Source organism: Lutra lutra, chromosome 8, assembly GCF_902655055.1.
Source record: "Lutra lutra chromosome 8, mLutLut1.2, whole genome shotgun sequence".
Taxonomy (NCBI): Eukaryota; Metazoa; Chordata; class Mammalia; order Carnivora; family Mustelidae; genus Lutra; species Lutra lutra.
The window spans coordinates 143361599-143388832 of record NC_062285.1 but is presented as its reverse complement, the minus strand read 5'-3'; positions in this window follow the sequence as shown (position 1 = coordinate 143388832).

The window sequence follows — 27234 nt, the reverse complement described above, 5'->3', positions numbered from 1 at the left end:
GGATACCATATGATTGGGTGTTTTTGAAAACTTTCCAAGAGGCATAACCAAAATGAAACTACAAAAAATTTACAGATAAATGGATGGAAAAGGTATGCCTCACAAAGTAGCGTTGTTAGATTTAGATCCAAATTTAAGATATATAGAAACGAGGATGAGCAGGTGTGCTCAGTAATGGTAAATGGTTTATAATTCAAGGAGAAGACGGCATTATAGACTTATATTCGCTTAATAAAATCTTCAAAATACACACAGAAATCTAAAAAGGGTAAGAAAAATGGATATACCCACTATCATAACAGGTGAGTTGAACACTAATTTTTTTTTAGGTTAAACAAATAAACGATAATTGTGCTTCTACAGATTTGGATAACGAAACCAACACCCTGGAGAAGATACAGGTGTGGGGATCCCATACGCAAAGCAATATATTTATATACGTGTTAGACATATATATGCAACACTTTTCTAGTATGTATCCAGCATTTATAAAATTAACGCTAATAGACACTAGTGAAATCCTAACATTTTAATAGATATATTTTTCCTGGTGGACAATACATAAAATGCAAGTATAGAGAAACATAATTTTGGAAACTTAAAAAAGTGGTTTTACACCAACATCAGTGCAACAGGAGGCAGCAGGACTGACTGAGACACGGCAAGGATTTGTCGTATGAAAGTGTGCAGCACGTAGCTAAAACAACACTTAGCATGGGAATTTTAGCCGTACGTGGCTTTGTTAATGAAAATAAATAGATGCTCAACTCTGGGGTATAGTAAAGTTGAATTAAGTCTAAAGAAAGTAAAAGAAAAGATTAGACATGAGCATAAATCGATACCTTACAACACATTACGAAGAAGAAATAATCAGCTTCAACAAATGCAATGTTTTTAATTTAAGGAAAAAGAAAAAAAACCTTGTTACTATGACTGATAAGAAAGGCAAAAATAACCTATATTAGTAGGAAAAAGGGAATATAACTTAAAAATAGAGATACCGAAAACTCAAAGAGAAGACTACAAGTGACTCAAGACCAATAAATAAATACGTTTGGCTCCAAATGGGAAAATCGGTTCAGATCAGAACAGAGACATTGGCCCCTCCAGGTACATGCAGGCCAAGGGTATGATAAAATCCAACACTCACACCCGATAACTCTTAGCAAGCTTGGCAGCTCAAAAAATATTGTAAGTACGATATTTGAAAATGAGACTATGGAAGCATCTCCGCTTACGTTAAGAACACATACGGCTACTTGGTGTGGCTTCTTGAATTTGACATTGCCTGAGAGAGAGGGAGGTGCTAGCTAGAGCAATAAGACAAGAAAAGTTACATACAAGTTATAACACTTGAAAAGAAAGCGTTGAGTTCACCATGTTTGCAGATAACGAATAGAACATTCTGGGGGATTTACAGACAATTGTTGGGACTAAAAAATGAATCCAGAAGAGGTGCTGGATACAAAATTGGTCACAAGACAATGACAGTTCCTCCATACCAGGGCTAATAAATCAGAAACTGTAATAGCAAAAAAGAAACGTACTTACAACATCCTCACCACAGTCAGGCGAGCAGGTGGTAGTGGTATCTGCAGGGGGAGACGGCAGAGGCTGTATTCCTCAGACGCGGCCTCCTTGTTTCTGGAAAATTTTCTTCACCGTATTTCAACCTTCTGAGGATCACAGTTACCTTGCATTTAAACTGCTCTTAAATACAAAGATACAACACAGGATAAGGTCTTTAGGGCAAAATAAAAGCTAAATGTTACCGAGCTTTCAACACAAGCCCATGACGAGTCACACGAAACGCTGCCTCTTTGCTCTCTTGCGAGGTGCATGAAACTGGCATCGCTTACGGCATTGACGGTATCAGTAAAGAACCCAGGCCCGGGAGAAAACCTAACAGAACATGGGCATGGTTTCTATGGAAATACAACACAATTTATGGCAGACATACCCGACCTGGAGAAACGGAGAGAGACGTTGTTTGCAGATCAGAAATCCCAATGTTGTGAAGCCGTAAAATGGAAACACGATTTCAACTCTCCTTCCTATGGGACTTGATGATCTTATTCTGGAGTCCACGTGATAAAACCAGGACGTGGGAGCCGATGGGACCCTTTCAAAGAAGGTGAGACAGGAATGCACCGCCCAGCCTTATCCCGCCATCGACCATCAGTGGCTGAGTCAACACGTGTGGGGACCGAAGGTGGGGGATGGGCAAGAGAGTGCAGCCCTCAGTCTGTCGTGCAGCCTTTCTTTAAAAAGAGAGATTTGAGGAGCACCTGGGTGGCTCAGTGGGTTGAGCCTCTGCCTTCGGCTCAGGTCATGATCTCGGGGTCCTGGGATCGAGCCCCGCATCGGGCTCTCTGCTCAGCGGTGAGCCTACTTCCTCCTCTCTCTGCCTGCCTCTCTGCCTACTTGTGATCTCTCTCTCTCTCTCTCTCTGTCAAATAAATAAATAAAATTAAAAAAAAAAGAGAGATTTGAGGCAAAAATGGCCAAAGATTAATGTCTGTTTCATCTTGATGCAAGTACAGGAGTGCTCTTTCCGGATCTTGGAACCGTTTCATCATTTAAGTGATGTTTTTAGGGCAGACCCTGGTCCCCCGGGGCTGAGGACCTCTCCGTCCTCACCAGCCTTTGCTCAGAGCGTGCAGCCCGCATCCCAGCCTCACGCGTCCTTCTCGGCTTTGCTCTGAGGACACCTGCTTTTCTCCTGCGGGTTCCGGGGGCTGCTTGCTTCCGTCACAGCCCCGACCTGCACGGGGCCCGTGTACATGGCCACTCAGATCTCAGCGCTTCCTTTTGCTCCAACGGAGGCCACCCCTTGTGGAGTCCCCACAGGGGGTTTCCGCTCGGGGGAGACCATGCGTGAATGAGCCAGCTGGCCCGGTTACTCACCAGGAATGAAGGTCTTGTGTTCAGTCTTCCAAAAAACAAGATAAGAAAATAAATATTAGGTTATAAGCCTTGAAAAGAGAGTGTTGAATTCACTGTGTTTGCAGATAACGGATACTAAGAAATTCTGGGGAGGGGTGCCCGGCCGGCTCCGCAGGTTAAGCATCTGACTCTTGGCTGTGACCTCAGAGTCGTGACAGTGATGGCACTCAGCAGAGTTCGCCGGGCCCTCTTCCCCCCACTCCTCCCTGCGCATGCTCTCTCTCCCTCCCTCTCTCTCTAGAATAAATACATAACATCTTAAAAAAAAAAGAAAAAAAAAGAAGGGGAGAAAATTCTGGGGACCCACACCGCACCAAGTCGATGTTCCAGCATCTCCGTCCCAATGTTGGTACTTCCACTCGCCGTTCCAGAAGCCGTGTTAGGTCAGGGAGACGTGCTCCCTACCCTCCCCCTTGACCCCTGTGCTGAAGACAGGGTTTTGTGACTGTCTGGAGGACCAGAAAGCAGCGGAGATGATGGGGGATGACGGAGGAGGCCAGGTGATCAAAGGAGGTACCGTTTCTCTTGGATGGCGTAGGCTGACTGAGGGCCCAGGGCCACTGGGAGAGGATGACAAGCTGGGACGCAGCCATGTCCAGCCCCTGCCCCTAGACTGGGGTGCGAGCCAGCCCTCGGGGGGCCCTGTGAGCAGAAACAGGATGCCCCGCGGACCCCAGACCTCAGAGTCCGCAGCAGGAAAAATGCAGTCCCAACCCAGCTCTTACGAAGGGGGGTTTTGACTCGATCGATGGCCCCAGACAAAGGTTCTGCGCCGTCCCTTGAGCACATGGCAGTGGCTCTGTGTCGAAGGGCGCACAGCCACGGAGCTGAAGGACACAGAGGGCCTGAAGCTCCTGTTCCCAGAAGGCTGATGGCCCCGAGGAGCTGCAGGTGAGGCCCAGCCCAGAGGACCCTCAGGTCAGAATGTGAGGACACGGACGGGGACCCGCAGGAGGCTGCCAGCCAGGACTCCTGGGGGCCTGTTGCCGCTTGGGAACAGCTTCTCTGGTAAAGCCCGGGGGAAGCCTTGAGGCCTGGAGGATGCCCTCCCTGCAGTGTCTGTGGGGAGAGGCTGCCCCCAGGGCGCAGGTGCCCAGGCCCCGAGGTGGGAGAGGGCTGAGCAAGCTCTAGGAAGGCGGGAGCTCTGAGCTGGGGAGACGGCAGTGAGGAGGCCCGGGGGGTGGGCAGGGAGATGGCTTGCTCCCGGAGACCGTGACTGGGAAGCCAGGGGAGCGACCCACTCTGCCTCGTCCTGGCAGGCCCACGTTCCGGGACTCGGCTTGGTCAGGCTCCGTGAGGCCGTGGACGTGGGCAACAGCATGATGGGAGACTTCATTTCTCACCATTCCGCAAGGAGGGCTGCCCAGCCACACGGGTCCACGTAAGTCCACACCGGCAGACAGCAGGGCTGGTCACGGGCAGACGGGGCAAGGAGAGAGCGGCCCACGCTGAGCCGAGCTCTCTGGAGGAAGGGGTGGGCGGGCATGACCGGTAGCTTTGATCAGGTTTAGGATCGGATCGTTTCATGATGCTGGTGGGCTCCAGGCTCCGGGGTCCATGCCCCCGGCCCCGGGGGACTTAGGACAACAGAATATTGGGTTAGTGTGTGAGTCAGAAAAGACGGGCTCTGGATCTGCCCTCAGTCTGCTGAGAGTCACTCGCTGTGCCTGGGAATTAGTAGCCTGGGGAGGGGCGGGTCCTCCTGCCAGCACAGTCCCAAGACTCGATGTCAGAGCCTCGCAGAGACATGGTTAGCACATCTGTTGCATCTGTTGAGACCGGGCTCCGTCGGGGGCAGAGAGACAGAGAGGCTGGAGTGCAGGGGTGAGGGGTTGGAGGTGGGAACCCGTGCAGGGAGGGTGGTGTGGTCTGGGGTCCTGGAGGACAGCCGGTGGAGGGGGCGTGAGGGGGCTCTCTGGCCCGGCTGCTGCACGGGGGCCGCTGGACAAGGAGCAAGCCACTGAGCTGTCCAGAGAAGGTGGGTCCCCATGTGGCCTGACTCCTGAACAGAGCAGCCCTTCCCTGAGCTGTGAGCACCCTGGGCCACACTTGCTCACCTGGCGTCCCGGGATGGTTTCTCCCCGGCTGCCCCTTGAGGCCCCTCCTTGCTTTTCAGTGTATAGCTTGACCGGTTATGGCTTCTTCGAGATTTCAACAGAACTCAACCCTGGGGAAGGAAGGACCAGGCGTGCTCAGGAGATCGGGCTGGACCGCGTGACAAGGAGACAGTCCCTGATGCCTGCGAGTCTGCCTGAGCTCCTATGAGGGCATGTTCCCTGCCCCTCGTCCCCACCACGTCCCTGGGGCCTCCCCCTAAAGCTTCTGCTGCAGCCGCGACGTTGGAGACCGTCCACGGACAGCAGCCCACCCTCTTCCCAGGCTGCCGGCCTCCAGAACAAAGCAACCTTCCTTTCCCAACGCAAACTCGGCTCTGGAGTATTGGCTTTTGGTCCCTAAGAGTCTATGCTCACCCGGGAGAGGCGGGGTGTGGCGGACGGCCCCGGCTGTGCCTAACCAGATGCTGCGTTTGGGCAAAGCACTTCACTTTCACTCGGAAAACTCACTTCTGCCCGCTGGTGCCCGTGGTTTCCCGAGAGGCCTTGGCACGGGGACGGCGAATCAGAGAAACCTGACCCCGCTGACCTCCAGCAGGGACCCCGTTCCCCTGAGGCCAGAGGGGAAGGCCAGCTGTCTGAGCACCGTGGCCCCAGCCCCATGGACTCGGGACTCCGTGCCGACCAGCCAGTGGGAGAGGGAGGGGGTGACTTGCAGGGCTCGGGGGGGCTGAATGTGTGACCCCAAGGCTGACCCCTGACACCAGGTGGATGGGCTTGCTGGCCGGGGCCTTTCTTCTTCTGAGATGTGAATGTGTATCTCTGAAAGCTGTATGTTTCAGGAAAATGAAAGGTGATTTTATTAGCGTCCTGTAGCCGTGTAGCACCGGGGTGGGGGGGACGAGGCCTCGGACATTGACCGTGTCCTGGTCCCCGAGGCCTGGGGTCCAGGGTCAGACTGTGGGATGGCCGGCTTCTCCGTGTGTCCTCGCTTGGTCTTCCCTGTGGGAGTGTGTCCCTGTCCGTCTCCTCTTCTTAACAGGACACCAGTGATATCAGAGTGCGGACCCGTGTGCGTGACCTCGGTTTAGCTCATTTTACCTTTGTGACTTTTTAATAAGGTTTTATGTCCACATGCTGGAGGTTAGGGCCTCGACATAGGGATCTGGGGACATAGTTGGACCCACAGCAACGACTGAGCTCCAAGTCCTGCCGGTGTGGGTGGGTTGGTCGGTGTGCTGGGGTGGGGAGGTCCCGGGGCCCCGCGTGCGGGTGATGGGCGCCCTGCTTGCCTTCGCTGTGGCCTGTGTGCCCGTGTCTCTCCCCGTCAGCTCCCTCCTGGGAAGGTGAGCGGATCAGGACTAAGGAGTGATGGCACCATCTGGGAAACCCGATTTTGGGTGGAATTGAGGTTTTTGGCGGCTGTAATCATTCATTTCTGCGCAGGTGATTGGATCAGCTCTAGGATAATCTGATCTGGGGAAGACATTTGTCAACGGCCGCTCTGCCTTCCAGCAGGGCCGTGGGGACCCCGGGTCTGAGTCATCAGGGGCTCCATAGTGTCCCCTCCCTGGGGGGTGTGGACTGGCCGGGACACAGTCACTGTCATCCGGGCCCCGAGGGGCAGAGAGATGTGATGCTTCTTCTGCCTCCCTGGGCCGTGGGCCGGAGCTCTGCTCCCCGCCTGCAAGGCCCTGACCCTGACCTGTTGCAAGGCAGAGATCCAGGCTCGATATTAAATAATGCAATTAACAATTCCACCTCTGAAACACAGTCATTGTAATCTGTCTCAGCTCTAAGTGTAATTATATTAAACTCCGATTTTTCCTCAAATATGCATTCTAATTCAATTTTCCTTTTTTTCTCTTCTTAACTTAATCTATTATCATCCCCTCAGTTAAATTATGCTTATTTAATCTTTGATGAGACCTTTCACTGGCAATCAGCTGTTTTAAATTAATGCTCCCAAGCCTTGGGGATCCTGGGGCTCAGCGCGGGCTCCGAAGGCTCAGGGGGAGCTGAACGAGGGAGCCTCGAGGCTCTGGCCCCCCCTGGAGGGGAGATCAGACGTGACCCCAGGGCACACCCCGCCTTCCATGGCCCCCTGCGCACGGTCCCAGCATGGGACCCCCCGTCGCGGGGGAGCGCCCCATCTCCGCAGGACGCGGTGACCTCGTGCTGCTATAGGCCCCCTTCCTCGGGGGGAGAACGGATTTTGCTGCAGGGCGCTGCTGGTGACCTCCGTGGTTCTCATCATATGACTTAATTAAGTATAAATCCCGTAGGTTTACAGCTTTCATGCAACCGTTCAGCCAAACTAATGCATGAATTCAATATGAAAATAACCCACAAAACAGAATGAGTCCAATAAGGTCTTAGTTGGGAGACAGGCAACGTCTGAATGCCATTGAGGGGTCCCCGGGGGGGTGTGTCCAGCCCCACCTGTCCCAGGTGTGACTAGGGGCTGGGCGCCCTCTTCCTCCTGGGTCCTCCCGCGGGAGCGTCAGGCTCACGGCAGGCAGGCTGGGGCGAGTGGCCAGGTGTGGGAGCTGTGGCGGGTGACGTCGCTCACTGTCCCCCTGTAACCAGGGCACCGTTTGAGGGGAGGCAGGCAGATGTCTCCGGAGGATGGAGGACAATATAGAACAGAGATGTGGGGGCCCTCTGAGCCCCTGGGCTCCTGCTGTCCTGTAAGGGGACATGGGTGAGCCTGAATTCTGTCCACTTCCCCCCCTGCTGGCAGCCCCTGGCCCCCTGCCTCATGGAGCAGCTCCCCTGCCCTGGGCCTGGGCTCGCTGGCATGACTCGGGGGACCTCGCATGCCGGGAGACTGTCCAAGACGTCCGTGGGCGCTGTGACTCAGAGACCCTAGTGGTCCCTCGGAGACTCAGTTTCCCTGACCATAAAATCAGGCCTCCCTGGAGTGGCCACAGTCGACACGATTCTGCACCGCAGAGCCTGCAGACGTCCATCTGTCTGTCCGTCGGCCCGTCCGTATACTCAGGGCCACCAAACAGCCTGAGCACTGTGGTTGAACTTTTCACCGTACCAGTCGTGTGAGTCCAGACTTTATTGGTTTCGAACCTAAGGGGAGTTATTTCACTGACGAGCCGGAGCCCTCCTAGCACCTGTGTCTGCGGGCGGCAAAGCGGCAGCTGGGGCAGCGAGTCTGGGCTCCTGAGAGCCAGGCTGGGGACTCCCGCGTCTCTCCCTCATGCTTCCCTACAGACGAGGAAGGAACTCACATCCGTCTCTCATCCGTCTGTCCCTCTGTCTGTGTTGCACAGGGTGTCCAGCAAATAAGCCTGACCCGATGCTGCAGGGACACGAGGACGACGCCACATGGACTCAGAGCAGGGGCGGCCAGACTGCCCATGTCCCCCTGTCACAGGGAGCACCTGGGATGTCCGGCATCGTCACTGCCCGAGGAGCTGCTTGTGACCCAAGCAGCAAAAGAGCTACAAGCCCGTTGTCCTGGTGAGGCGTCGGGAGCCCAAGGTGTCCAGGAAGGAGCTACAAGCCCGTTGTCCTGGTGAGGCGTCGGGAGCCCAAGGTGTCCAGGAAGGATGACCACTGGGCTGGCCAGTGGGGGACGCTCGGGTGAGAGATCGTCCTCCATCTCGAGGAGGACTTCCTGCCTGATGGAGCCGCGGGGCCACACGCCCCACTGGAGAACGAGAGAAGCCGCCCTCGGAGGAAAGGACATGGATGCATCCATGCGTCAGACCCCAGCGGACGCGGAACGGTGGACGCGAGCCAGAAGTCACCACCTTGCTGCGTTTCGCGTCCAGGACCTGGGGCCCCGTTCGCACAAGACGGACGCACGAGGTGCCAGTGGCAGTGTTAAGTTTCACTACCGCCATTGCTGAGAAATTCGCACGCGGGCACCCGTTTAGGTACAAACACGTACTAACCAGCACGTAATGTTTTCGAACAGTTGCAACGTTGGGACACTCACGGCCGGACCTGACTGTTCGCGCGAGTCTCACGGTTCTGTGGTGCACACTCGGGACGGCCAGACGTTTCTCCGATGAACGAGGAGGTCCTGCAGCACCAGCTCGTTGTGTAAGGGCTCCACACGGCAAACGTGCTGTTACAGGGTCATCGTGTACATGTGAGACGCTCACGCTGGGGAAACGGACCCCAGCCCCAGACGAGTGCCAGCTCCTGCCGGGGGGACGTGGGGGTGGACACCCCGCGCCAGGCCCAGATGACCTGGGAAAGACCGTGCATCCGAGCGCGACCTGTAGGAAGAAGGCGGCGAGAGTCCCCTGCGCTCAGCTCTGCAGCCACGGGGTCAACAGAGGCATGGCCGGGGCCGCGTGCGCGCAGACAACATGGGCCCCTTGGTCGAGCGTGCAGGACAGCAGCAGCCCCCGCCGCGGCCCTTCCAAGCACAGGGCTCCGTGCACCGCACACGGTCAGTCTGTCCGCCGGGTGACCCAGCTCTCTCGTCTCACCTGGGCCTGGCCGGGCTACAGCTCGTTGCACAAATCTGTGAAAGTGTGTGTGTCCATGCGTGTGTGTCCGCGCGTGTGTGCTTCTGTGCATTCCTGTGTCTGAGTGTGACTGTGTGTGCACATGCACGTGTGTGTATTTGGGCTGTGCCCCATGGGTCTCATCTGGGGCCCCCACCCCTCCCAGCCTGGCCCAGGCTTGCATGGATGGGGGAGGGGAAGCCGGGATCCTGGTTTCCAGGTTTCACTCCCTGTGGTGCCCCCCACCCACTGGACAGATGGACCTGACCCTGCAGGCTGGCCTTGGGGTGGCTGCTAGCAGCCCTGGGCCCAGGAGACCTGGAAGCCCGAGTACCCGTGCTGTGTGCGAGGCCACTGGACCTCAGGCTGTGCCCTCTGTGCTGTGTCCTGTCCCTCCTGGAGGACAGCTTCCCAGGAGCACTGCCCATCACACTGGGGGAGGCACCCCAGGCCGCAGCTGATGCCCGGACAGTGATCTATCTCGCTCCCCGTGTCCCCGCAGCCCCATACCCCATTCCCCAATCCACTCACCAGCCTTCCCTTTCCATCAGCCAGCAGCTCATTCGAATGGATGTTTTCGTAAATATTTCTCATGTGTCTGGTCCCCGTGGGTCTCCCAGAGATGGATGTCACTCTTAATCTGACAGTGACAGGTACCACTTCTGCCCCACCGTGGGGGGACAGAGGCATTTGACCTGGACGAGGCTGTTGACACAGGCTGAGGGGCCCCTCTCAGCAGGGCCTGAGCAAGTCTCACACATGTGCCCCAAGGGCATGTTGGGACAAGTCAAGGGACAGGAAGGGGAATCAGCATCCCGGCCCCCTCCCTGATGCTCAGCTTGGGGACCCTCATCTGAGTGGGACTTCCCTGCCCACCGCCTATGAGAGCCAGGTCCTGTCTTGAGTTGGTGACCTCAGGGGCCTCCTTTGCACCCCAGGTCCCGGGGACCCCCCGTGAGGAGGGGTGGGGGAGGGGGCCGGCCCCTCCAGCCCAGCAGCTAAGGCTCTGAATCCTCCAGGAGCAGCTCCTCCAACGATCCCTTTAAAAGCGATTAGTGTCCCACAAACAAACATGGGGTGCACCTGCGTCTAATTTATTGAAGTTCTGCCCAAACCTAGATATCAAATGTTTTATTAATATTTTCTACCATCCTTGCAAGTTAAACGAGCCATGGAAATTACCTCCAATTACCTTCTTCGACAAAAGAAAGAGGTTGGAAGAGGGCTCATTCCGGGAGTGGCCACGCTGCCCCTCGGATCATTCAACCAGAAGGGACCGAGGCGAGCCCCATGCTCTCTCTCGGACACGAACACTGAGATGCCTCGTGGACGCGGATCCCTGAGACTCACAGCCACAGACCCACAGCTGCTGCTGGGCTGGGCGTCAGCCCCAAGAGCTGGGGCAGGACCCCTGTGTATGTGCTCTTGGCCCGCATCCCAGCAAGACAGACAGACGGATGGACAGAGCCCCACTGAGGCCCCCGGCAGGGCCACTCCCACAGCCTGGAGTCGACCAGACCTGTCCCTGCCTGCACCAGGACAGACCCAGCACGCTGCCCTCTGCCCTCCCCTTCCTGCTCCCCCTTCCTTCCTCCTCCCCCTTCTCCCTTCTCCTCCTCTTCCCTCCTCCCTTCCGGCCTTGGCCCCCAGACTCATTGCCCAGAACACACTTCCAGCTGTAGGGCTGTGTGGGCTCCGGGGGCCCAGGGTGACCCCAGTTCTACATGCCAGCCTCTCCAGCACGGAGACCCACTGGTCAGATCTGACCATCGCCGTCCCTGACGTGACGCCACTGCCGGTCATGCTCAGGAGCTCCCCACAGAGCCCGTGTCCTGCTGTCCAGCCTGGACCACATGGCTCCCTACTTCAGTGGTGGCCATACCAGGGCTCGGTCCTGTTGTCCCCAAGCAACGTTGGGGGGAGAGAGAGTCTGAGCACGTGTCCGTGTGTGTGGTTGGTGCGTGTGCCCGCACGGTTGGCGGTTCCCCGCAGGGCACCCCGGAGCGCAGACACTGTGCTCTGTTCTGAGTCCCTTGTAGCTCCTGGAGCCGTCCGGGCTCAGCAGCGCTTGTGGAACAAATGAAGGTGACGGTGGGGCTCCCCGGCTGAGCTGACAGCAGCTGAAGCCACTGGTGAGCTGGGCCCTGCCAGGCCAGGTGATGCGGGCTGTGCTCACGGCAGGTGGGGACGGCCGAGGGGACAGGACAGGGGCTGCTGACACCCAGCAGGTGTCTGGGCTCTGGCAGCCCAGCCCTCGGACCCCCGTCCCCGTGCTGCCGGGCTCCCTGGGCAGGAGTGTGCCCAGGGGCCTTGGCCGCCCCTAATCCAGTCGTCAGTCGCTTGTGTCCGGATTTATTCTAGAGACACTGCACAGTGTTCCGAGGGAGACTTCCAGCAGCCCGTCCATCCAGAGAGCGCGTCGTACCCCACAGGGCATGTGGAGAATCGTACAGCTGGAAGCAGAGCAGCAAGGAGCCGGGGGGGCATCCTGTCCCGTGGCCCTCGCCGGACACACGGGCGTAGCGGGGTGTGCCAACGTGGTGATGTTTGAGAGAGGGGGTGGAGGAGAGAGCCTGCCAGATAGGTGATCCGTACATGGAGAGGACACCGGCCTGGTGCCTTCTCAGGGGCTGGCAGGTGGACCTGCTTCTGGTCAGATGTCCAGATGGGACCTGGGGTGACACTTCTTGGCAAGAGGGTTGGCACAGCCAGTGCGTTCGAATGCACGGTTTCTGCCCGCCCCCGTCTGGGCTCACGCCGAGCCCAGACCCACATCCTCCAGGTTTCTCACGACCCGCTGCTTCTCTGAAGAGGTATCCACACCCCAGAAATGCAGCTGTGCCCTGGGGTGGCCTGGGGTTCGTGCTTATCCTCACCACGTGCCTGAACGTGCTGTCCAGCCGGCCCTCGGCGCCGCCCACCTTCCCAGCTGGACAGCCTCTCTGGCCCCAGTGTCTCCCCAAGTGGGTCACATGGACCGTCCCTCAGACCGTCCCCTGGGGAGTGAGACCCACCTGGGGCTCACTGTTCTCCATGCTGCGCCTGTTTCTTGTCCAGGAAGTGGGGGACGAACCAGGACTTGCTTCATGAAGTCTCTGTGGGGCTCAAGGAGCAGACACCCGCCCACGTCGGTCAGACGGGGTCCCTCTCCTGCCAGAGCCGTGACTAGGAGCCTGGCACCAGAAGGGGCACGGTCCACCCTGGGTGATAATCTCCCCCGGCATCTTTGGTCTGCAGGACAGGCTGCATCTGGGACCAGAGGACCCCGGCCGCACAGACCCCTGCCGCAGCTCCCGCAGCTGCTTTCCCGGCTCTGAGGACCGTCTCAGCTTCGGGGCCCACCGTCCCCACCTGGGCCCCCCACCCCCCGCTGAATGGATCCCCACCTTCTACAATGGTCCGGGTGACGTGGGTTTACGTGGAACACGTCATTATTTTATGTAAGAGCTTGGACACGGGAGGAACAGCACCAGGATCGGGTGATGTCCATGATGGGAGCCCCCCACCCCGCTGGGCAGGTGCCTCTCCGGGGACCCGTGTGTGAGGGCCTGATTCCACCATGGTTTCCCTCCCGTCTCCCGCACCACGTGCTGGGCAGCCCCTCCTGATCGGCATCCGGGATGGACGCCCGTGGGCAGCCATCCCTGCCCCCACCGTCCTCTCCAGATTGGAGCCGCGGCAGCCGTAATCCATCATGCTCGGGCTCCGGCCCTCGAGCCGGTGACGGCTGTCCACTCTCGGGGACCAGCCGGCCAGAGCCCCAGCTAGGCCTGTGATTGATTAACAGGCACACGCTGAATTACTCTGTAATGGTGATGAATATGGCTTGGACCTTTCTGGCAATAACGGTTGTTTATCCATTTTTAGACCCAGAAAAACAGCAATCAGGTTCCTTCAGCTGGCTATTAATTACCACGCCGGGCCCGCGGTGGGGGACGTGGGCTTTCTTTCCAGGGGTCCCATCTGTCGCAGGGAAGCGGCGTGAGACAATGTGCTGTTTCTCTCCGAGAGACGGATCCTTCCAGGGCCAGTCTGGCCTGGTCAGATGGACGCCGCGTGGGCTCCAGGACGGTCGGCATCCGCCCCGCGTTCGAGGAGCCAGCGGCCGTCATGTGGATCAGAGGCGAGGGCTTGCTGGGCTGGCTGACCCCCCTCCGCCAGTTTGTGGGGCCTGCAAGTCTGCTTCTTTGCACAGCTGTCCTCCAGAACCACGGCCTTGGGGCCCTGGCCCCCACCTCCAGAAGCATCCCAGGGTGGAAGGAGCAGGGAGCTCAGCCTCACCAGTGACGCTCAGACAGACAGGATCAGGAAAGGCAGCATCCAGGCCCCCGCGTCCTGGGTTCCTGCCCTGAGTCCGCAGGATGCCAGCCATTCCCGGTCCTCTGGGCAGGACCTCCTCTTTCAAGCCCGCGTTCGGTTCCCGGGATGTCGGGGGGGACACAATGCACCTTGGTGGAGGCTCCATGGCATCGTGATGGCTCCAAGTGCCACTGAATTCTTCGTGTCATTGGAACCCTCTTTTACAGGTGGGGAAACTGAGTCCAAGATGGAGGAAATCTCCCCACGTCTGAGCTTTACTGCGGCCACACGGCCCCACTGCCGTCTGAACAGAAACCCACGCAGCCCAGCAACGTCCTGACACCCCCACCTGAGGCAGGCCGAGCCCACGGTGGCAGGGCCACAGGCCCACGTGGTGTCCACGCACGATGGTGCTAGGATGTTTTAGCTCTTCTTTGTGTCCGTTTCTGAGACCCACGGCCGTGTGAAGGTGACGTTATGGGACACCAACGAGGCCCAGATTAAAAAACTAAAGCGAGCAGCGGTAGTTACCGTGGTGGGAGCCCTGGCGTCAGGTGTGGGGCTCGTGCTCTTAACAAGATCCTTGTTCCGAGCCCGTGTCTGGGTCGTAACAGCATGAACAATAAAAGCCTGTGTCCGGGTCGTTACGAACTGTTCTTCTTCAAAAGATGCATTTCCTTCTTCGAATTACCTTCAAGGAGGACTGGGGAACCTCTACTATCTTTAAGCTCTTCTCCGGGACAATATGATGTACGGAGATCTGGATTTACAAAGCAGACACATTTAGGGGACATTATTCATTTTGCAAGGAAGCAAGAAAATCTATATTTGCCAAAGAATGCACATAGGTTTTCTTCAAACGGTGGCTGTCCTCTGCATGCAAATATTTATTTAAAATTCATATATTCCTTGAAGAAGAAGCGAGGGCAGGGCAGGCAGGAAACCGGCGGTTCCGGACATCAATCAGGGAAGCATCAATCAATGGAAGAACGGAAATCGCTTGGTACGAAAATTCTCCGCAACCTGTGCGGTGCCCAAGGACGGTCCCGCCTGACAGGACGCCCGTGAGCTCCCACGCCTGGGGCGCCCCTGCCGGGGAGGACTCGGCTGCCCAAAGCTGCGGGGGAGCCGGGCGGTCGGCATGCTGGGAAGGAGCTGAAGCTGGAACGGGGCCCCAGGGTCCCCGGAGGCTCCGGGAAGGGGTGAGCTGAGCAGGAACCTGGCACTTGTCACCGCTGCTGACTGTTCACAATGGGGAGCGAGGGGAAGCCTCCAGTCTCCTGGGGCAGCTCGGGTTCGGCCCGGTGGTTTGGATTGGAGGTGGGGGTGGGTGTCGGCCTGCCAGCAACACAGGAGGTGCGGGAGTACTCTCCGCCTTCGCAGAGACCTGCCGGGGTCGGCGGGAGTGTGGCCGGCAGGGAGAGACCCAGAGACCCGGCCTGGACAGGCGGGCTCAGCCAGGGGACGGGGGAGAGGGGTCTGCTGGTGGGTGGGTGTATGAGTCGAGACCCTCGCACGGCGAGCCCCCAGGGCTGGGCTGAGGTGCTGCTTCACTTCCCGTGGGTCACGGAGACGGCGCATTTCCGACTACTGTGTTCATTGTTGTTACAGATCTCATTTTTTTTTTTAAGATTTTATTTATTTATTTGTCAGAGAGAGAGAGGAGAGAGAGTGAGCACAGGCAGACAGAGTGGCAGGCAGAGGCAGAGGGAGAAGCAGGCTCCCCGACAAGCAAGGAGCCCGATGCGGGACTCGATCCCAGGACGCTGGGATCATGACCTGAGCCGAAGGCAGCTGCTTAACCAACTGAGCCACCCAGGTGTCCCTACAGATCTCATTTTTATCAAAGGAGCACACGTAATGATTTTAGAGTTTCAGGGGTGTTAGTGGCTGGACCTGGTCTCAGAGGTGACCTAGGGGTCACTGCTGTCCTCTGAAGTCATGGGCCACCCTGCCTGGTTCCCGTTACCAGCTCCTGACCCCAACTGCTGACCTTCTGCCACGAAGCAGGGGGATAATTCCACTGTCCCTGCGGCGCCCTCTGCGGTGGACTGTGCTGCCCTCAACCTCCACCTTCCCTGCTCAGGTTTTGGGTCTTCTGCAAACATGTGGGGAACCTACTCCTCAGGGCATGTTTCAAAGGACCAAGTGGGAAAATTGTCCCTTGAATGTGTGTGTGGAGGCCGAGAGAGGTGGTTCCTCCAGGCCCAGGCCTGGGGCTCCTGGGAGGGTGGCCAGGACCACGGGCCCAGGGCCGGCGCTGGCTGGTGGACATGGCCTGATGCCAGGGCCACAGCTCAGAGCCAGTCCCCTGGTGCTTCTGTAGCAAAGTCTCCGGCTGCCTGTTGCTCTCTGCGCCCAACGACCTGCTGGGGACACTCAGCCCAGCAGCTGAGGAGTGACACTGGGCCCGAGAGTGGTCACAGGTCACCCCGACTCCTGCACACGGTAACTCATCAGCAGAACAAACGCTAATCATTTCTGCACTTACCATACTGCTTGTGGGGAGGTCAGAGTTTGGAGAGGACACTGCGGCCCACGCATGCGCACACGCACAGACACAGAAACACACGTACACGCACAACCGCATGCGCTTGTGGAGACACACCCGCACATGTAAGCACACGTAAGTTCACGCACATGGGCTCACGTCCCACGCACGTCGACTGGGAGGCCGGGACCCTGTAGCTCGGTTCTGCAAGGGGCTTCCGTGCCCTAGAAACGTCCGTGTCTCCGTGTCGGGACACACGCGTTTCTCCCCTCTCTCTCCTTGAAGCATGAGCCTAGAAATCCTTGGAATGTACGTGCCGTGATTTAAACTTTTTCTGCTACCGCCCCGTCGGACGCAGAGTTTGTGTCACCAGCAGCTGTACCCGAGCGTGAGCACCGGCCGCTCTGGGCGACCGACGGGGCCGTACGTGCCCCCCTGGGGTCTGGACTTCTGCGGGGCAGAGTCAGTCCCAGCGTGTGGCTTCCTTCCTGCGCCGTGATGGCTCCTGAGCGCCTCTGCCGACCCCCACTCACCCCAACCTGATCCTGCTCCCCTGAAACTCCCCGAATTCATTATCTGAGCTTAGAAATGACTGTCGTCCTCAGGCAGGGACCCTCTGTTTGGTGGTGACCGGCCCGAGTCCGCGGGGAGCGTGTCTTTTCACACGTCCGCGGCGTGTGTGCGTTTCCTCGGGCCCCAGGACGTCCGCGCCGCAGCCCCTCGCTTGGCCATCCCTCCCCACGACTGGCAGCAGCTCCGCGTCCCCAGGGCCGGTCTGGTCCTGTTTCGTGCGCCGCAGCGGGACTTGTCTTCCTGTTTAGTTCATGGTGGCGTTTGTTATGACCTTGTTGAAGCGTCCCTACGTAACCCGTCGTTCAAAGTTTGAGTTAGAAAACCTCGTGTGCGCACGACTACGCAGTGGGGCACCCCCATCGCCCGCCCCCGCGCAGCTTCTGCGGCTCTGCCCCCCGGGGCCTGACCTCGCCGGGCTTGCAGGGCGCCCATCATCTGCTTCCTCTCGCCGAGGCCTCAGCTGCCGGGGCCCCGGTCTCTGCGTGGAGTCTGCGGCTCACACGGCTTGTGCCCTCACCGCGGCGGCTTGGGACCGGACGGCCAGTAAGCAAACTGAGCACGAGACAAGGACCGAGAAGAGCCCACGTCCACGTTACCGCACCCAGAGCTGCGGTGGGAAGGGCGGGATGGCCAGAGATGCCCGCCTGCCCGGTCCAGGCTCCCATGGGAGCCTCCGCATGCTGAGACGGTGTCACCCGCCACAGGACGGCCCTCTGCACCGTGTCTTCCCAGCCAGGAGGTGGGGTTCTGGCGTCTCCCACGTGTACGCCAGGTGCCTGCTCTGCGTGGGTCCACAGAACATCGTTCCCATCACCTCTGTTCGCGGGTATCGCTCTACACCACTTTGTTCTGTGCTGCTTCCCCCGGAGCCCCTGTCCGCCGTCTCCCCTGGGCACACTTGACAGACACCTCCCGCCACCCACCCGGGGCTCCTTTCCCCAGATGCACCGAGATACCTGCTGGGGTGGGTGCTTGGCTCGGACTCCAACGGCGCCTTCTCAGGGAAACTCCGGGGAGCCGGCGGGACATGTCCCCAGAGATGCTGGGCCCGCTGGGGTGTCCAGGCTGTGGCTGTGGTAAGAACGCAGCTCCTTGGGCTGAGGGTCTGGTCTGAGGCCTTCTGTCAGTTCGGACACTCGCTGACCCCTGTTCTTGGGTCAGGACTCCCAATCGGAAGCTGGGGCCACCAAGGAGTCCCCTCAACACAGTGGGTGCTTATGGAGTCAGGGAGGCTGAGGGCCCCACTTCAGCATCTGGATGTGTTTGGGACCCAATTTCTTGCTGTGGTCCTGGGCACGTGTGAGGAAGGACAGAGGGGACGCTACTGTCTCCCACGGGCCGGCACACGGGCTTGCAGTGGCTGAGAGACCCCTGCATCCCCCATAAATGTGTGCAGGCACCCAGCCTGGCGTTCTGTCCTGGCTACATGCCTTTACAGCACGTGCTTCCCGTAGGCAGAGCCCAGAGCTGAAGTCCAGGGCGATGGCTGGGAGGGAGGCCGGTGCCGGGAGGAGGTGCCAGCATATAGTGGGACGCTGCGTTCAGGGACTCTGCAGGCACACAGGGTCCCATTGGTCCACTGTCTAGGTCCGGGCAGGTGGGGGCTTTGCCAGATCTGCCTGTGCCCCCAGGCCTGGAGTAGCTGCTCAGCGAGCAGCAAGGGGCCCTCAGTCACATGACGCCCGCAGCCCTCTGCTCCACGAGAAAGCAGGGCTCTGAGAGCAGGTGTGTCTTCGGCTGGGCCTCCTGAAGCAGTGAGCTCTGACGCCACGAGCTCCAACCCCCGCAACAGTTCTGGGTTTCTGCCTGCACTCCCGGCAGGACCCCACGGAGCAGCCCCTCTGTGTGTCTCTGCCAGAGTGCCCACCCCCTGGCCTCCACCCCTCGCCTCACACGGAATCTGAGCCAGGGAGGCCCGTCGGGACTGGGGCCCAGGTGCACACCGGGCTGCTCAGCCGAGGCGAGGCTGCGGGTGGGGGGCCTGGGGGCTGCAGGGAAACGGACCCATCTGTCTCCGAGCCTGGTGACGGCACTCAGAATTGACGGTCTGTGGAGCGGCTCTTCCTCCTGGTGGGCCAGAGCCGTGGCCTTCTAGGACCTGCCCCAGCCTAGAGGCCAGGCCGGGAAATCCACGTGGCTCCCGGGCTTGTCTCCGATGCGGGAGGGAAGCCTGGGCCACACGCCACCCCCAGAAGTGACCCAAACCAGCAGAGATGCTATCTGCAGGCCCAGAAGCACAGGAGACGCCTGTCCCAGCCGGGGACCCTCATCACGCCCAGCAGACTGGGAGTCGTGACACTAACGAGATCCCTTGGCATCGCTCCCCCTTACCGATAGGAAACGGGAGTTTAACCCCCAGTTTAACATCCAGGAAGCAGGAGCCCGGTCAGCAAGGCGTCCCAGTGGACAGCTATGCCCTCAGGGTCCAAGGGACCCACACAACGGTGCCCAGAGCTGGCAGGCCCGCGTCTCTGCCCTGACCTCGCCTGCCAGCCCGGGCCCCAGCAGTCCACCCTCCTTTCCCCTGGCCCACCCAGCCCCATCGTCCATGAATCCAGGTCCCCATCTCTCCTGCCGCTCCCACCCCCGTGGTCTAAGGTCCAGGTACAAATACTTTCTTCCTGCTCACAGCCCGGACACCCCTCGCCCACCCGAGAGCCCACCCAGGGCACCTCACCTGGGGGTTTCCTGTGGGTTTCCCGCTGCTCAAGCCGGCAAGGAGGACACGTGAGGAAGTGAGGGCCAATGCCAAGTCCCCAGCTCTGGGGTCCACATAGGGAAAGCAAGGCCGGCTCCCGGCAGACCCCCAGGTGGGGTCAGCAGATGGAAGCTGTGGGACTGGCTCGCTGGGCTTGGCACAGGGGCTGCCCAGGTCGTTGGACACCTGCCCTGGGGTGACCAGTGTGGCCTGGGTGGGGGCTGGTGCAGAAGGCGGTCGAGGTCGGGGAGCTTAGCAGCGGTGGGCTTGCTAGAGGAGGTGAGGGGACTCACCTCAGAGGGGACGCCCCCCCCGGCCAGCAAGGCCCCAAGGTCAAAGCGTCAGGTGCAGATACGGACTGTGTGGTCATGACAGCATGACGGGGGTGGCCTCTCCTCTGGGCTCCTCCCACAGTGAGGGCACCTGTGGGGGCCACGTCCCCACTCCAACAGCCGGGGGAGGCCCCATCAGTGCCCAGGACCTGAGCCTGCCCTGCCTCTCAGAGGCATACTCAGGTGTACTCAGGTGTACAGGTGTACTCAGCTGGTATACCTGTCCTGGGTTACAAGGATGCTGGGACCCATGTGCTCACAGGACACCAAAGCCACAGACGAAAACAAAGCCTCGGAGACTAAGGGAGGACCAGGCCATCCAGGGGTGACGGTGGCCCGCATGAAAACCCCCTTGGACCCCCGCTAACGTGTGAGCCTCGAGGGGAAGGCATTGTTCTGGCTTCTTCTACGAGGGGCCATTGACGTGCTGAGGCGCAAGGCGGCCGCCTGCCGTCTCCAGAGGGGCTGATGTCCAGACGTGGTCCTCAGGGTGAGTGAGTAGGTGCTGGGCCAAAGGCAGGAGCCCCAGAGCCTCCTCCCTTTGTTGCCTTGATCCGTTCCGCGCGCCTGCTCCGGTGAGCAAGGAAACCAGGCAAGGCACCGTGGATGCTCTGCCGGGGCCTGCCGAAGCCCGCACAGGGGAAATCGGCGCTGCTCTCTGGTAATTCAAACACAAAATCATCTCATAAATTCCAGCAGCCTCCCCCTCATTTGGCCCTGGCGAGCTCTCCTGTTTATGGAAGAAAAATTGCCTTTCAGGGCTGGCATCATCTCTCTGCTGTCGGTTGCTTCTGGGCAAGGTGGTCCTGGTGCCCCGCGTGGAAGGACGCTGACTCAGTGCCCACTGACAGAGGGCACACATCTGTCGTGGGCACCGTCTCCTCCCCTAAACGGCACACCTGTGACCACAGACTGAGACGCTCCGTCCTTGCAAGGGAAGGAAGGCTGTGGTGGGGGGACAAGTGAAGGTCTGAGAGCCTGGTCCAGCTCCTCACCAGTCCTCCCTCGGCCAGGGTTGGGAGCCGGGTCACTTAATATGACGGAGGACGCGACATCCCCTATGCGTGAGCAAGAGGCTTCCTGGAGCTCCTGGGTGCACAGGGTCTCACAGCCTCTGACACCATCTAGTATGTTCTAGAGAAGACCCTGGAACCCATGAGAGACCATGGACAGACAAGAAGGTCTTTGGGAGAACCTGAGCTCACTCTCCGTCCAGTCCCTGCTCTACAGGGGAGTGGGTCAGACACTCCAAGACGGACTTGGACCCTTGGTCCCTGTCCCCACGAAGGCAGTGAGTCCAGCCTCTGCTGTGGGTCCCAGCTCCCTGGGGACACGTAGCTCATTGTGGAGAGGCTGCCGGTCAGCCTGGGACCGCTCCCTAAATGCCCATGTAGACCCCAGGGGTGGCCACCCACCTCCCAGCCTCAGACAACCTAGGGAGGGGCCTTCTCATTTGTGGAACCTTCTCTAGAGGAGTGTTGATTGAGTCAAAATTGGATTTCTGCTCAGATTGATTATCTAATGTGATAGGAAAATATACAGTCTGGGAGCAAATTTAGATTTCAGTGAAAAATTAAACTATTATACCAAGCGGCCCAGTGAAGCATTAAATGCATTCTCTATATAATTATATCTGTGGATTGTGTGGTGACCTGCCTGTCACTCCTGCTGCCTGTCTGGAGGTACTTAGCGCCCATGTACCCAGATGGCAGATACCAGGTCGGAGGCATCCGGAAGGGCGAGAGACCTAACTGATTTCAGCGCTGACTCTCCATGAGCAGACGGCAGTGTTTTGGGGTTTGAGGAAAAAAAACCATGACGCCCCCCTCAGAAATGGAGAGGAAGTCGGCTCGGGCATCGGTGGGCGCGAACAGGGAAGAACCCCTGGAAGAAACCAGGCGATCACGGGGTCGGAGGTGCTGGGCGCGTGCCCGCAGGGTCTGGAAAGCTGGGACAGAAGGTCTGTAAACCACTCTGTGTCCCGCATCCTCCCTGCTTCTGTAACTTAAGAAAAAGTAAACTCTTAGTGTCGGCAACGACGGGCCTGGGTTTGTCATGTCAGCCATTAGCGGTGCAGTAATTAGAGTTTTGCATTTTAGGTAAATGTAGGATCGAAGCAGAGATAAGTTGACATCATTGGACTTCTGGGTGGGTTTTCCTTCCCCTCAGTCTTGCTAAGTGGCAGACGGTCACACACACCCCTCCCAGCCGTCATCACCATCCCGGTCCCGCACCCTCCCCCACCCCCCCTCACAGGCATCACACGCCCATTTCACAGACTGGATTGTCTCCAATGTGCTCTTTCACACATAGATACGTGGAGTGATGAACACAGGGCCTAACCAAACGTGGCTTGTGATGGGCAAACCCAGTGCAGAGATGTCCTGAGGAAAGGTGGCCATCACAGCCGTCCTCAGGGACCGGGGACCGTCCTGACATGGACAGAGGCCCACGTGATGTGCTCCAGCCACAGTTGGGGCCCCACACTCGGCTGCCCCTGCAAGGCCTGGTTCTCACCCAAAGGATGACTTGTGCAGCTTCTGCCTCCTTCCGAATGAATCATCGTTCACGTGTGAGAAGTAGGAACAATGAGTTTCGTGTGTGACCTCACACACGCGACACACTCGCTCTTCTCTGTCAAGAGCAGGGTTGGTCACACCCAGTGACAAACCACCAACTTCAGCGGTGGGTGGAGACATTCTAATATTTCCAGAAACAGCAGTTTGCAGCTCTGGAGTTCACGCTTGCCTCTCTGGGAAACTTTTCTTGAGGGAAACAATGGGGAATGTGCCAGATTCTCTTCTGAAGGTTACAGGCAATTAACCAAGGAAGGGGCCCTCTCTCTACATCTTTTATTAATCCTCTGCTATTGTTTGCTAGACAAATCGCTATGATTGGGGCCATGGGGAGTTCAGAACTGCTGAGCGGTGCTTAAAATTTTGGTGCCTCGTTCTGACAACTTTCCCCAAGAAATCTCTTGAGTTTGCAAGAATCCATGGCTCGCACGGAAGCCTACTTCTGTGAGGAGAACGCTAGCGTGACTGAAGCCCACCAGACTCTGTTTCCGAGCCGGAGAAGATCTCAAAGGCTGGAAGCAGAAACCAGGTGGTGCCGGGACCCCAACCTGCCCACTGGTCCGTGGCAGGACAGCAGCTGAAAACAGACTCTTGGCCCAGTCCACTGTTTTCCCCACCGTCCTTCTATTCAGTTGTTTTATCCAGTGTAGGCCTCATGGCTGTATGAGTCAGGGTTCGCCAGAGGAACAGAACCAACAGGAGACAGAGAGAGAGAGAGATGTAAGTACAGATATACAGATAGAGATATACCATGAGATAAATTATGAGAAATTGGCTCACATGACTGGAGACTGAGGAGTCCCAGGATCTCCTTCCGCAAGCTGGAGACCCAGGAGAGTCAGTGGTGTAAGTCCCAGTCTGAGGGGCAGGAGATGGATGTCCCAGCTCAACAGTGAGCAGAGAGAGGGTGAATTCTCCCTTCCTTTACATTTTGGTCCTATTCAGGCCCTTGATGGATTGAATGGGGCTCCCCCACCATACCAAGGAGGAAGAGCCACTTTACTCAGCAAACCCGTTCATATCCCAATCTCAACCAGAAATTCCTCAGAGACACACCCAGAAATAAGGCTTAACCAAATGTCCAGCAGCCCTGGGCACTGTCAAATTGACACATGAAATTAATGTGATGGCGGCAATGATGGTGATAGTGATGATCATGATGGTGGTGATGATGATGGTGATGGTGATGATGGTGGTGGTGGTGGTGATGATGATGATGATGGTGGTGATGGTGGTGATGGAGATGGTGATGGTGGTGATAATGATGGTGATGGTGGTGATGGTGGTGATAGAGATGGTGGTGATGGAGATGATGGTGATGGTGGTGGTGATGGTGATGGAGATGATGGTGGTGATGGTGATGGTGGTGATGGAGATGGTGGTGATGATGATGGTGATGATAGTGATGGTTGTGATGGAGATGATGGTGATGGTTGTGATGGAGATGATGGTGATGGTTGTGATGGAGATGATGGTGATGGTTGTGATGGAGATGATGGTGATGGTTGTGATGGAGATGATGGTGATGGTGATGGTGATGGTGGTGGTGATGGTGGTGATGGTCACACAGGACTAATAATACTGAGCCAGCCTCCCATGTCCATGGAGAGCTTGAACTTCAGCAAGCTCTTCTTATACCACAATGAATCCACCCTGTAACACAACCCAGGGGGCCACATTTCTCCTCCTTGAGATCATGGGGAGCAAATCAGGCCTCTTCCACCCAGTGGCTCCTCTGCTTTTCACAGTATGATGGTCTCCCACCCGATACTCTCCTCCAGACAGCATTCCCAGCCTCTGCATTGGCCTTGTCAATGCTGAGGGTCCTGGGCAGCTTACTCAGGCAAACTCTCCCTCACTAATTATTCTTTCCTTGGTTAATTCATTCATCCATTCAGTTAACACCAGGGGGACAGAAGGGAGGCCACGCTGTAGGTGGGCTAGGCCCAGACTGGTTGAGTAATGCATGATCTCCCTATTCCTGGTGTAATGGTGGTTGCTGCGTGGTGCCCACATCACAAGGGCAATGCTGAGGGACTTGAGGCCAGCCTACCCTCAAGTCTTCCATAAAGCTGGACAGTAGCAGCTCAAATTATGGCTGGACAGTGACATAGGTACCCTGCAGACCCCAAATAGTTATCAGCTTGCAGACTCTGAGGTCTTGATGCTCCCCCCTCTTGAGCAGAAGGTGACACATAGGAGATGTACAAACAAAAATTTCCCAAATCCTTAGGGTCACTCTCAAGAATATCTCCAAGGCTTAGGAGGTTGACCTGAGGCTCCTGAGCATCTAGGGACTGCTCTTAACATTGGAAGCATTGCCCGCCCTGCTGCAATGTAACAAATCCCCTCCCCTCTACTCACCACACCTCCCACCAACCCCATCAGGAGCTCCATCCCAGGGGCTGCAGCATCATTAAGGAGAAGTTGACAGGACTCTGATTCTGCTTCCTGGGAGAGGCTGCATGTACAGGAGATTGATGACATTGGACTCCTGCTAAAACATCCATATGCATCCTCAATAAAATATGTTCACTGGCACTAAAATAAAATGACCAATAATACCAATTTTTAGAGAGGGTGAGAATTCGCAGGGCCTCGTACTTTATTGATAGAAACATAAACTGTACAAAATATTAGAAAAACTCTTAGGTATCATTCCCCAAAGTTGAACATTGCCTACCATATGCCAAAATGAAATGCCAGCTGCATTTCTATTTATTCATCCAAAGGGGACTCCTGAACATGGGCCAGGATGTGTAAGAACTTCCACATGCTCTTCATGGTCCCCAAAACTTAGAAATGATGGCACAGGTATCTGCAAACTTCCTTCGTAAAGGATCAGATAGGAAATATTTCAGACTTAGTTATATCAGCAAGATGGAGGAATAGGAGGTTACACCTTTCAACCTTCCACAGAAACACTGATTTTAACTGCCTCCCATGGACAAAAATATGTGCACAGGAAACTGGGAGTATAGAAGGGAGGCTGCAGCACAGGTTGGGGGATGGAATACAGGTGGGAAGCTTGAGCACAGATGGGAAGATGTGACATGCTGCCCAGGTCCCCTTCTGTTTTGCCCTGTCCAGAGCACTCAGACACTTGGCATGGCTGAATAGTGAGGGGACAGATAGTGCAAGGCAAAGGGACAGGGGCTCACAGCAGCCAGTGCACAGATTTCAAGAATCAGCTGCAGACCTGACCAATGTGTGCACCAAGTGTCCTGCCCACTAACTCTATAAGACACTGCACCTGCCAACCCCCCAACTAGCTGACATGTGCCACGCCCCATACCTGCAGGGTACAGGTACAGGGGTGCCCTGCATTCCCCTATACCCAGCATGCAAAAACCTTCACACACAACACACAGGTATCAACAGATGGGGCCACTCTGCTGGGTGAGAAAAAGGTGCACAACCTTCAACATTTCAGGGCACTTTTCTTGGGGGAATAAATGAGAGGCTCTCAGGTTGCATCGTGAAGACCACACATGACAAACCACAGCTCACATCATACTCGATGGTGATAAGCTGAAAGCTTTCCCTCTAAGATCAGGAATAAGGCAAGGATGACCATTTCTACCACTTTTATTCAACAAAAGTACTGGAAGTCCTAGCCACAGCAATTAGGCAAGAAAAAAAGAAAAGGAAAAGGCATTTAAATTAGGAAGAAAGAAGTAAAATTGTTTCTGTTTGTAGATATCATGGTCTTATATTTAAAAAGCCTAACATCACCAAGAAAGAAAGAGAAAAAACAAAAAAAAAACACTCGTATGTCCCTCCCTGCTCAACCATTTTGCCCATCCCCCGAACACCCTCTCCTCTGGCAACAGAACAATCAGCTTTTTCTCTGCATTTATAGGTTGATTTTGCTTTTTGTTTGTTTATTCATTTGTTTGCTTTTTAGATTCCACATATGAGTGAAATCTTATGGTAGTTGTCACATTAAAAATTAAATGTGATTATAGTAGATAATGCTGCCGTAAACATTGGGGTGCATGTATCCCTTTGAATTACTATTTTTGTATTTCTGGGGTAAATACCCAGTAGTGCAATTGCTGGATCATGGGGTAGTTGCACTCTTAACTTTTAGAGGACCCTCCATACTGTTTTCTAGAGTGACTGCACCAGTTTGCATTCCCACTAGCAATTCTCAGCAGTTCCCTTTCTCTGCAATCTCGCCAACACCTGTTGTTTCCTGTGCTGTTGATTTAGAAGATGGGTGGGGATGGATAAGTATGTGATGGGGATTCAGGAGGACACCTATTGTGAAGGGTATTAGGTGTTGTATAGAAGCGTTGAATCACTGTATTGTACACTTGAAACTATTACCATGTTGTATGTTAACTATACTGGAATTAAAATTAAAACTTAAAGACAAAGGAAACAAAAGTGAAAATGAACTTTTGGGCCTTCATCAAAATCAAAAGCTTCTGCACAGCAAAGGAAAAAGCCAACAGAACAAAGAGGCAACCCATGGAATGGGAGAAGATATTCACAAATGACAGTACAGACAAAGGGCTGATATCCAAGATCTATAAAGAACTCCTCAAACTCAACACACAAAAAACAGACAAGCATATCAAAAATGGGCAGAAGACATGAACAGACACTTCTCCGAAGAAGACATACAAATGGCTATCAGACACATGAGAAAATGTCCATCATCACTAGCCATCAGGGAGATTCAAATCAAAACCACACTGAGATACCACCTTACACCAGTTAGAATGGCCAAAATTAGCAAGACAGGAAACAACATGTGTTGGAGGGGATGTGGAGAAAGG